Here is a 12,492-nt window from a genome sequence, read left to right as displayed (position 1 = left end):
CTAATTCAATTCGTTTTTTTAATGCTCGTGTGGTGTTTTGCTACCAGGTATTCTCTTCCTGAGACAGCAACAGATGCTGGGTTTGAAACATATTTGATTAGAAAGAGTCAGCGGTAATGTGGGACAACTTTGGAGAGTTGTATGTTTTATGTCTATATCTAATTATTATGTCCTTATGTCTGAAAGAAGGTGGCGATTTGATGTTAGTTTAACACAGTTTTAAAATAACGGGTCCTGCAAGGAAATAAGGATGTCCCTATAATTTTAGTGTTGTCTTATCTGTGGTGCCCTCATCCTCAGGGAGCAATGAAAACTCAATTATTGAAGATATTCAAGACTGAGCTCGGCTGATCTTTGCTGAACAGAAGAGTCAATGTTTCTTGGGAACAGACAGGAGACGGATGGTCAGGCACACTCGGATCAGCCATGAGCATTCTGAATGGTGCCGCTGAATGGACAACTGCTGCACCTACCCCATGTGTTGTGCCATCAATCCACCCTCGAGTCTGTTACAGAGATATACTGCTGTACCTACCCCATGTGTTGTTCTCTCAATCCACCCTCGAAACTGTTACAGAGATGGACTACTGCCCCTACCCCATGTATTGTTCCCTCAATCCACCCTCGAGACTGTTACAGAAATATTCTGGTGTCCGTACCCCATGTGTTGCTCCCTCAATCCACATTCGATACTGTTACAGAGATATACTGCTGTCTCTACCCCATGTATTATTCCCTCAATCCAACCTCGATGTTATTACAGAGATATTCTGTTACCCCTATCCCATGTGTTGGTCTCTCAATCCATCCTAGAAGCTTTTACAGAGTAGGAGACCACACCATTCAGCCACACCGGATCGTTCCAATGAGATGCGAAGAGATCATTCTACCCCTCTAAAGAGTTATATAGGAATGGTGAATGAAGTAATTCAGTTCGTTGAGTACATTACAGAGACCAATAGGAGGCCATTCAACCCGCCTGAGCTGTTATACTGGGAGAGGGAATCTGTCACTCACAAGAAGTACGAATACATGTTTATTTTCAGGCTGCAAATCTGTAACTAGATTAGTGCCTCAGAGATCACTGTGCGGGCATCACTGATCAATAATCAGTATCAAAGATCTGGAAGAAGGGGACTGATTGGCTTGAAGCTCATTTAGCTCGTAAACCAAGATGGCAATTCAAAACATCATCAAATGGAAGTAGCGAGTGTGCAATGTGATATGGACAGGGAAGGTAAGTGAGCAAACCTTCAGCATAACGCGAGTTATCTATTTTGGTAGGAAGAATAAGCCGCAGGAAGCAATTTAATTGAAGAGAGATTGCAGACTCTGTGATACAGATGTTTTGTGCGTGCTTGGTACCTGATTCATGTAACGTTAATCTGCCGATGCAGCAAGTGGTTTGAAAGATAAACGGAATGATACTGTTTCTGGCTAAGGGTATTGGGTTTAATCATGAATGGCTACTGCATCAGTACAGGGCATTCTTGAGGCCACATCTGATACACTGTGTGCAATTTTGATCCCCTAAACTAAAAAGACGAAAACACTGTCTTTAGAAGATTATCAAAGATGTTTCCCTTTACTCATTCCTGGAAATACGCCCTTTTGGTCTGGATTATTATCAATCTCAACCGCAGAAGAGAAATCTAATTGAACCATACATAATTTACAGAAAGTTTTATCAGTTGGATACTTGTTTTCTCTTGTCTGGGAGACTAAAGCTAGAGAATAATTTTTGAGGACAATGTGTATTGATATTACCACACTTATTAAGAAGACATCAACATTTTTAAAAAAAATACGCAGATGCATATAAACATGTCATCAAATTACAAAGCGGGGACATGTTTCTGCTCATGAAAGGCACTGTGTACAACAACAGCAATGATGCACCTGCATTATCAGCCATTCCAGAGAATATTCAAGGAGATTGCACATGGTCCAATTTGATGTTCTTTTGACATTATTGGATTCAAAATAACGAGGGAGAAATATGTTCCCTGCCTGAGAAACAGCAGCTGATTGATCCATTTCTCTTACTTTGTTTCTCCTGACAACAAAATGTGAGACCATAAAATTCCTGACTAATTTTTTGCCACTCGAGACAGATTCCCGATGATATTTTATTAGAATCTCTCCACTGACTGAAGCAAAGGGAATTCAGCCTAACCCAACTGTTCCACGAAGTAATTCCCAATAAAAACAGCTTGTGTAAGTAGAATAATTTCAAAGGCGGAAAAACAACATTTGGGATGCTCTATCATTTTACCATCGGTTATGAGTTCAACGTTTTGTATCTCACATGTTTCTGGAAAATGACTCAGCCTGAGAGGTATATTATTGGCGACATCTCAAAACTGGTTACATTTTAAAATTTGTTTTAACCAGTGGACGAGTCGGGCTGGAAAAAGTATTAATGATCCTCCAACATTGGTTGGAATACGAACAAGAGATTCTCAAAGTGCTGTTCAAGTGGGAATTCCCTTCCCCTGCAGTGTGTGGTGCCTGGGTGTTTGCATTTATTTAAAGTTGTGTTTGTTCAACATTTGACAGTGAAGTGAATGTGGGAAAATAGTATACAGATAGAAAAGTGGTGCTGAGTCCACAATCAGACCCACTAAGATCTTAGTGCCTGGTGGGGCAGTAATGACCAGCTCCTGCTCCTCAGTCGTATATTCCTATGCCAAATTCAGCTTCTCAAACCTGCTAAAAGGAGCAGATGTAGGCCGCTTGCTCCAAGTTCTTGGTGCACATTAACGCAGGATATCAATCAGTATTCCAACTGTCACACATGGTTTGGTGTGGGTTAAAAAATGTTATTTGGAAATCCAAACTGGGTTCGAAATACGCCTCCTGTCTCTCTACAGAGTGCTTCATTTGTTGTCATGGTCTAGACCCCGATTCATTGTGAATACAGTCCCCAGAGATGACGCACTCTGTGACTGCGACATTCAATAATCGAATGAATGTCCAGGAAAATTACAGCCACTGACTTTCCAATTGCAGAATATGAGAACATAAGAAAAGGAGTAGGTAATACGGACAATCCGGCCATTATATATGATCATGGCTGATCTACTGTTGGCCTTAACTTCTCTTTAATGCCCTATTAATCATATCCCTTAGCTCTCTCACAGGACAAATATACATCGACCTCCTCTTTAAATACTCTCAGTGATCTAGCTCCTCTCGCTCTCTACCCCATATAAATCCTGACATACATTACCTTCTGTGAGAAGAAATCACTCCATACACCTACACTATCACCTGTTGATATGAACAAGTGCTGAACACAGGGGCTCAGGAAAGAGTGAATGGCCCTGATATCAAGGCAATATTTTACTGAGGATCTCATCGGGATCCCTTACTTATTTCAGCTGAATGGGAATCAGGTGTACCCTCCCCACTGGTCTAGGTCTTTCAGAGCACAAAGAAAGATGTTTGTGGTCGGTGTCCGACAATCCTCTCCGTCCTGAGACATCTCTGCAGGAGATCCTCTGAGCAGCTACCTCGAATAAACACCTTCAGCTGCTTCATCAATGCCTACGCTTCCCCCCACCGCCCCGGTCCCGCCCACCATAAGATCAGAAGTGGAGCTGGTCAATGTAGATCACACAATGTTCAGAACATTTTCTCCCCCCTCAGCTTCTGATCCAGTCTCTGTGTCCATGTGCAGCATTCAGGTTTGTGCTGTTAAAGTGCCGAAAACATTCATGTAACAGCACGGTCAGACACTGCACATTTCTACAGTTAAATGAGGAGCTCATTCAGCATCTCCAGCAGGTTACACACGGATATGTGGAAGCCATTCAGCCCCATTGAAACAACTGAACAAGAAGAGGGACAGCCCATTGAATCCTCCTGACTGTTATACAGCAAGCAAAGGGGTCTGGTCAGCACATGGAGTGGTAAAACCGGAACAGGCTTTGTCAAATCAGCCTCTTAAACTTAATCCATGGGACCAGAAGAAGGCCATTCAGGTCCTCAAGACGCTTATACAGGAACAGGAGGGTGTCCTTGATGCTCCAACATGACAAACCAATGAAACCGAGACTGCGCTGATATAGGTCTCCATTGTTTGTGGAATGTGTGCTAGTTTGACATGGTTTTTCAGCAGTGAGGAGGGAAGCCTAATGTTTTATGCCAAGTCTGAAGGTGTCATCTTCCATCTCCGAAAAGACAGACCCATATTCACTGAGGACGTCAGGAGGTGGTAGCAATAGTTAACTCTTTTAGAATGAAGGTATTGTGGCTGCTGTCGGGATTGTGGATAACAAGACGTTCAGTGCAGGATGACGCACCAAACGGACTGTATCAATGTGGGGAGAGTTTATTCAAAAGCCTGGACCTCTCCCTCTCAATCGAAATGAGGAGTGAGGGTAGGTGAGGGAACGTTCTCAGAGGCACTTAAACTATCGAGAATCATGTAGCCCGAGAAAAAAAGAACAAGCAGTTGAATTTATCATCGTATCAGTGTCTGTTTAGAACATAACGAGTGATTGTGCATCCCACTTTAGGTGCAACGAAATCACCTCTAATTCTCTCAGCGCAACAGATTAATCTTCACTCTCTCATCATTGTACCTTAATCCCAGGGTTGAGTGCGGTGAAACCCCCTGCACTCATTCTGTGGCAAGGAGATTACTCCTTATAAAGGAGAGAAAGCCGTCCTCAATACATCAAATAATGCCTCAAGAACAGTCTCAGGGTTGATCATAATAATTCTTTTCCCTCACTTAGCTGTGTCCGCTTCCTTCTTGTGGCGGAAAAAGCCATTCCTTCTCTCTGCACTATCACTGACGTGGGGTTTAGATGTTCCTTACATCTGTATGGAAGCATCAATAAAGCCAGCACCAGAGCTACCTATGGAGATGAGCATGTCGATCGGGGAGAATTTCAATGAGATTGAATACACCTAAAATAGGGGATGATAACGTACCTGAATGGAAATGAGCTGTTGGAATATGGGAAACGGATAGAGGAAGGGAGCTATCTTTACTTCTGTGCTTCTCTCACTGGAAGTATGCAGCCCTGGTGAGACCAGCATGTTATGCACATCTTCAACTGAGTGGCTGGTTCAGCTGTTCCACAGGACAGTAAAGAGTAAAAGACATTGTGTGGATTTGTAGTGTTACGACACGGGATAAATTTTTCTGCTTGATTTAAAACCAGCAGCAGAGAAAAGATTTACGCCGTGCAGTAATCTTTGGATACTCTAGAGTCCAAGAACTATTTAAAGTAAAAATTGGTAACTTTTTTTCATAAAGTGTAAAGAATTATTAAAGAATAATTATTTACAACCTATTCCGCTCACCTATCTTTGAACATCCCCCTCCACAATACTAGTCTGAAAAGTCTCCTAATTAAGATTTACAAATCAAAACTTCTTATCTCAAAACCAGGAAGATTTCAGTTCTCCTCCACATTCCTGTCTTCTTTTCATCTCGTGGATTCTGCTTCACCAGCTACTGATCAATTAAGGTACCATTAAGAGAGCTATTTTTCAAGCAATCTTTACATGCTGGTAGCTTGTCAGTTCTCCTCTTAACTGTTCAATTTTCCACGGTATTTTACCCTGAAGCTTTAAGATTGTCAATATACTATACTCAAACTTAATTAGTGGTGGGTATTTTGGGGTATAATTTAAAGTGTTTGGCTGAATTTGTTTCTTTGTCTCCAGGCATCAGCTAATCAATTTGTTTGACCAAATGTTACATTCTATCTTTTTTTTCGAACACTTGGTGCTGTCAGGTAGTTATTGCTGACTTTTAATTCTCTTAAAGGCACAGTACGTCCACATTTTCATCACAGGAGTCACATAGATACCTGACTGTGGAAGGATGTCACATTGACTTCCCTAAAGGAGTTGCGGCAAGCTGATGGGCTATTTATAATAAATCGTAATGGTTGCTTTTAAATTCCAACAATTGACTTCATGAGATATCAACAGAGTAATAATCTGTGGCTCTAGATTATTGAATTGGACACCATTAATTGTCTTCCTGTATGTGCAGAGAACAAGCAAAACGTTCTCAAAAACAATTATTTTGTAATGGACATGTGCTTAGAAGGGACTTCAAACTGTTTGAACAAAGGCACAAATCATGGTTTATTCAGAAGTTACTCTGAGACTGAGGAGGAGTGTGGGATAGCATGTTGGGTTATTGGACAGGATTGGTGAGTGGAGGTGTAAATCTGTGAAGGATAGAAAGGATTATGGAGTTTGAGATCGTTGTGGTTCCTTCTCACATATTAATGAGCAATTTATACATTGTATTTTGATAGTTATAATTTATGAGGAAAGGAATTTTTGTTTGGAACTGATAACAATGACTTGCACTTTTCCAAAATAATAATCAGAAATTCAGTTCAACCTGGTTTAGTAGACACGTAGAATGACTTACCAGGAACACCAACTATAGCGAGGACGGGATAGTAACCACATTGAATAATCCAAAGGATATGTTTGATCCGCGCTTTTAATAATACCCCAGGCTGAGAAAGCCAGTACAGAGCCACAGATAAACTCCTGTCCACTTTTGGAACATGCCAGTCTAATATTCTCAAGTTTTGATTCATTATTGGAACATTCCAGTCTGTTGTTCTCAGATTCTGATCCACTGTTGGAATATTCCAATCCATGGTCCAAAGATTCTGAACTGTTATTGTAACGTGCCAGTCTAATGTTCTCAGATTCTGATCTTTCCTCCTCTCTCTGCAGCACCTGATCCCTGATGTGCTGTTGGTGATGCTCCCACTCATACAATGGGGATAACACATTGAACAGAGCCCATTTATCAATGAACAATGAAAGCTCTCCACTGGGTTAATTAAAATCCACGGAGATTGACATTAATCACAGTCACTGAACAAATAGCTCCAGTTAACCCCTTTCAATTCAATACTCACTTTATTAAAATTGAAAAGAATGTTTAAAATTTACACATTAGGCAAGGGATATGTGGGGATCATTGAGGAAAAGAATATTGGAGATGGTAGATTGATGGTTGGAATCATTCGATCTGCCTTGGATATGGTAGTAACGTCAAAGGATTATCAGAATAGAAACAAGTTTTTCCATGTATAAATGTATGTCTGTAACTACTGATCAGTGATTATAATGTCAGTAAAACATGTAGAGAAAGCTTCTAGTCCATAATCTGACAGGAAAATGTGTGTAAGACAACATGAGTTATAACAGACAAATGACATGGATATGTTAACAGGGAATATTGCGTGACACACAATTCGATGTTATTCAAGGATCAGAGTGGGCAGGTGAGGGTCATCATGTTAATGGTATCGATGTCAATCAACTGTCATTAAGTACAATTTACTTGACTTCAATTGCGAAGTTATTATGATGTTGGGGAGGAGATGGAAAACACAAATAATTGGGGACATGGCTGCTAAGACTGGAGGGAGGGAACATGATATTTCTTAGTCATTAGTATTGGAATGTTATAAATCACATGAAGAACAAATTCCAGGATACAACTCCAAAGAGGAATGAGGACAGCCAATATTCACCATACAACCAAAAGACATTGGAGCATAAATTTGGCCATTCAGCCCATTGAGCCTGCTCTGCCATTCAATGATGGTTGTTTAGCTTGTAATCCCCATTCTCCCGTTTTGTACCTGTAACCGTGGATCCCCTTTACAATCAAGAACCTTTCTGTCTCACTCTTAAATACACTCAATGACCTGGCTTCGACAGCCTTCTGTGGCAGCGAATTCAATAGATTCACCATTCTCAAGCTGAAGAGGTTTCTCCCTATTTCTTTTCTCAAGGTCTCCTCTTTACTCTGCCCCCTCGTGTCATAGTCTCTCTTACAATTGGAAATATCTTCCCAATATCCACGCTGTCAAGGTCATTCAGTATTCTGTAAGTTTCAATTACATCTCATAACATACTTCTGATCTCTATCAAATATAGATAAAGAGCCCTTAAATATTCTTCATATGTTAAGCTTCTAATTCCTGGAACCATTCTCGTGGATCTCCTCTGAAATCGCTCCAGGGCCAGTACATCCTTCCTCAGATATGTGATTCAAAACTGGGCACAATAATCCAAATGTGGCCAGACCAAAGCATTATAGAGCCTCAGAAGTACATCCCTGCTTTTATATTCAAGGCCTCTTGAAATAAATGCCATCGAAATATTTGCCTTCCTAACTACTGACAACCTGCAACCTTTCCTTTCGAGACTCCTGAACTAGAACTCCCTAGTCTTTTTGCACTTCAGACTTCTGAATTTTGCTCGCTATTCAGAAAACAGTCCATGCCTGTAGCCTTACAGGCAAAGTGCATGACCTTACGCTTGCCCACGTCATACTCCATCTGCCACATCTTTGCTCAATCCCCTAATCTGTGCAAATCTTTCAGTAGGAGAAAGTGAGGAACGCAGATACTGGCGATCAGAGTCAAAATGTGTGGTGCTAGAAAAGCACAGCCAGTCAGGCGGGATCCGAGGAATAGGAGAGTCGACGTGTCAGTCATAAAGCCTTCTTCAGGAATGAGGAGTGGGGGTGGAAGGGAGCTGAGAGATAAATGGGAGGGGCTGGTGTTGGGAGGAAGGGAGGTTGGAAGGCGATGGCTAAATGAAGATGGGTGTGATAGTGATAGGTCAGAGTGGAAGGTGGAGTTGGTAGATGGGAAGGAAGATGGACAGGTAGGATAGTTACAGAGAGTGATGCTGAGTTGGAGGGTTAGATGTGGGATAACGTGGAGGGAGAGGAGATGAGGAATCTAGTGAAATTGACCTTGATACCATGTGGTTCGAGGGTCCCAAGCCAGAAGCTCATGTGTTATTCTCCAAACGTCTGGTAGCTAGAATTTTGGCAGTGGAGTAGTCCAAAAACTTGCATGTCCTTGGTAGAGTGGGGGTTGGGGGGCATGGAAGTATTCAGCCACAGGGTAGTGGGGTTGTTGGATGGGTCTGTCCGAGAATGTTCCCTGAACCGTTCTGCAAGTTGACGTCCTGTCTCCCCAAAGTGGAGGAGAGCAGGAGCAGTGTACAGAGTAGATGAGTTGCTTGGATGCACACGATGTTCTCTGACGGATGTGGAAGGATCCTTTGGGGCCTTGGATGGAGGTGAGAAGGGAGGTGTTCGCATAGTCTTCATATCTCTTGCAGTGGCAAAAGAAGTTGCCAGGAGTGGAAGATAGCTTGTTGGGGGAGGGGGTTGGACATAATGAGGGTGTTGTGAAGGGAATGGTCTGCTGAATTCAGATGGGGGGGGAAGTATAGCAATGGTGGTTGAGTCTGACTGTTAGTGGCGGAAATGGCGGACGATGATGCATCGTATCCTAAGGTTGGTGGGATGGGAGCCGAGGACCAGAGGGGTAGTCTTTTTTGTATTTGGAAGGGTGACGTTCAATGGTGGAGGTGTGGGAAATTGTTGGGATGCGCTAGAGCACCCTCCTACAGCCGAACCACCTCTTCAATGCAACCTATCCCTCTATCTATCTTTGCACTGTTTGAAAACTTAGCCAGAATGCCTTAAGTTCCTTCGTGTAGATCATTCATGCACAAAGTGAAATGATGTGCTCCCAACATCTGTTGGTTCTCCTTGGTCTAATCTGCTTGTCACTCACTCAAAATATGCTAGCAGGTTGGTCAGGCCTGAACTCCCCTTGACGAAACTATCCTGATTCTGTCCTATTTTACCAAAGACCTCCAAGTATTCAGAAATTCCATCGGTCACGATGGATTGCAGGATGTTACCCACAAAAAAGTTTAGGCTAATCTGTCTATAATTTTCCATCTTCTGCCCAAATCCCTTATTAAACGGGATGGCACGTCAGGAATTTTCCAACCTCTTGGCCCTTTCCTGATTTTAGTCACTCCTGAAAGATTACCAGTTACGCTTGCATTATCTCTTCAGCTGTCTCCCATACAAGGCTGGGGTGTAGTCTATCTAGTCCAGGTAATTTACCCACATTCAGGCCATTTAGTTTTCTAATCTATTCTTCTGTATGATGGCCACCATACTCAGCTCAGCTCTCTCACTCTCTTCAAGTTTTGGGAAATTACTCGTGTCTCCTACCGGGAAGACTGATGCAAAGTTCCTCAGCCATTTCTTTGTTTCTCATTACTGTCTCTCCAGCATCATTTTCCAGTGGTCCATATTCACTTTTACCTCTCTTTTGCACTTTATATATCTAAAGAATCTTTTACAGTTTCCTCTTTATAACTGATTAGCTTACCCCTATATTTAATCTTCTCCCTCCTTATTTATTTTCATTGCCCTCTGTTGTTCTTCGTAAATTTCCCAATTCTCTAGTTTCTCCTTGCCCTTCACCACATTATATGCTTGTTCTTTTGCTTGTATGCAATCCCTGACTTCCCTAGTCATCCCTAGTTGCCTCATTCTCCCTGTACCAATAATCTATTCCTCAGCATGTATCTCTGCAGTGTCTCCTGATTTAATCCTGGTATGTCCTACCATTACTGTTCTCCTAACCTTCCTGCTCGACCCGTCTCCCGGCCAATTCTAGCCAGATTCTACCTTGTGCCTCTGTAGTTGCCTTTATTCAGCTGAAATACTGCTACCTCTGATTCTGCCTTCTCTCTCTCGAATTGCAGAATGAATTCAAACATGTCCTGATCACTGCCTCCGAAGGTTTCCTTCAACTTATGCTCGTTTATCTCGCCTGCCTCATTAAATCCAATATCATCTGTTCCCGAATGGGGTCCACCACAAGCCGCTCCAAAAAGCCATCTCGTAGACATTCCTGAAATTCCTTTACTTGTGAAACACTACCTGCTTTTCCCAGTCCCACCGTATATTAAAATCTCCCATGATCACTGTACTTTGCCTTTCCTACACATCTTTTCTATCTCCTGGTGTATCTTATGCCCCAGCTCCTGACTACTCTTTGATGGATTGTACAAAACTCCAACTGTGGTTGTCTTATACTTGTGGTTCCTTAATTCTACCCACACAGATTCTGCACCATCTAACCATACTTCCTTTCTTATTATTGATTTAGTTTGATTTCTTACTAATAATAAAAATCCACTCCCTCTGCCCACCTGCCTATATTTTCGATAGGATATATGTCTTTGAATATCCTGATCCCCTTGCAATCACATCTCCTTGATGCCCATCATAACTGCCAATTTCAATCTGCGCCACAAGCTCATTTACCTTCTTCCTTATACTGTTTGCATTCAGATATAACACCTTCAGTTCTGTATTAACCCTCCCTCCTCTCAGTGCCATTCGTTTGTCCAGTGTGCTTGAATTTTAGTATGTTAAAATTTTACACATGCTCTATCCTATTTGTGTCTGTGCTGGAGATTTTAATAAACTCTCCTGAGTTCTGTACTTTTACCTACTCTTTTAATTCTGCTTTTCTAGTTAAATCCTATAACTGAACTACAATCACACACACACTCCTAATCAGTTTAAAGCTCTGTCTACAGACCCTGGGGAGGATTCACTAAGACTCTGGCGCCAGATGAAGACTGCCCTTTCGGAATATGTCCTTTCTTCCTCAGTAATAAAATGTGTTTATTCAACACAAAATACAGGGACAAAAAAAGCTTTTCTGTACAAACCAAAGTATGAAAACTACAAAGACACGAGGTTGTTAAAATACACTCACGATATTGAGTTATATGAATTGAAATCTGAATTACAAAAACAATGGAAGTGGTGTGCAAACTTTATCAATCATCTTCAGACCCACAGCTGGAACCCTGATTTCCCCTCTGTCTGTAATCCCCCTCACTAAGATTCTCTCGCCCTGTCTCTCACACAATATCTAAAGGGGCTACAAGTTTATGTTTGCCCAGAATATTTAAATTAATCCACCAATCTATTCTTCTTTTGGATTGTTATTATCTGTCAGCAACCAAGCTCTGTGATGTAATTGGCGATAAATGATCTGGGATGACAGCCAGTTTCAGGAGAGTGCTCACAGGGTATGGCACCAGACAGAGGGCTTACAGTCTCTGGGAGTTTCTAAATAAAGTTTCTGTGTATTTCTCCTCATGCTGTCCCTTGATAACTTTACACTCATCTGAGACCCATGGCTCTCACTCATCCTGTCGCACTGTTTTCTCTCCATTCTGTTTATCTCACTTCAAATTCTTTCTCTCTGTTTATCTCTCTCTCTCTGTCTATCTCCGATCATTTTCTCTATTTTTAAGCTGCGAAGATGGAGAGCTCGTGGACGCACAGTGGGCTGAATGGCCTCCTTCTGCGCTGGATTAATTCTGAAGTTCTCTGACCCACAGTACTGCCTTTAGGTGCCTGGAGAGACAAGCTGGTCCAGTGAAGGACACAGTGTACAATCATCTATTACCTCTTCCTATTCTCTGACATGTAGCGGCCTCGAAATATCTGTTCAAACAAACAGACTCCTCACATTAAAATCAGTACACTTCAGGCTGCCAGGCGCATTGTGTTCACTACCCTCTTCCTGGTAGTTGTTGGTCTTATCTGTACAGGTATTAATCTCCAACTCCTCCTCA

This window comes from Hemiscyllium ocellatum, unplaced genomic scaffold (genome assembly GCF_020745735.1).
Source record: "Hemiscyllium ocellatum isolate sHemOce1 unplaced genomic scaffold, sHemOce1.pat.X.cur. scaffold_668_pat_ctg1, whole genome shotgun sequence".
In the NCBI taxonomy this organism is placed as follows: domain Eukaryota; kingdom Metazoa; phylum Chordata; class Chondrichthyes; order Orectolobiformes; family Hemiscylliidae; genus Hemiscyllium; species Hemiscyllium ocellatum.
The sequence above is the reverse complement of the archived record's forward strand: the minus strand, read 5'-3'. Positions refer to the sequence as shown.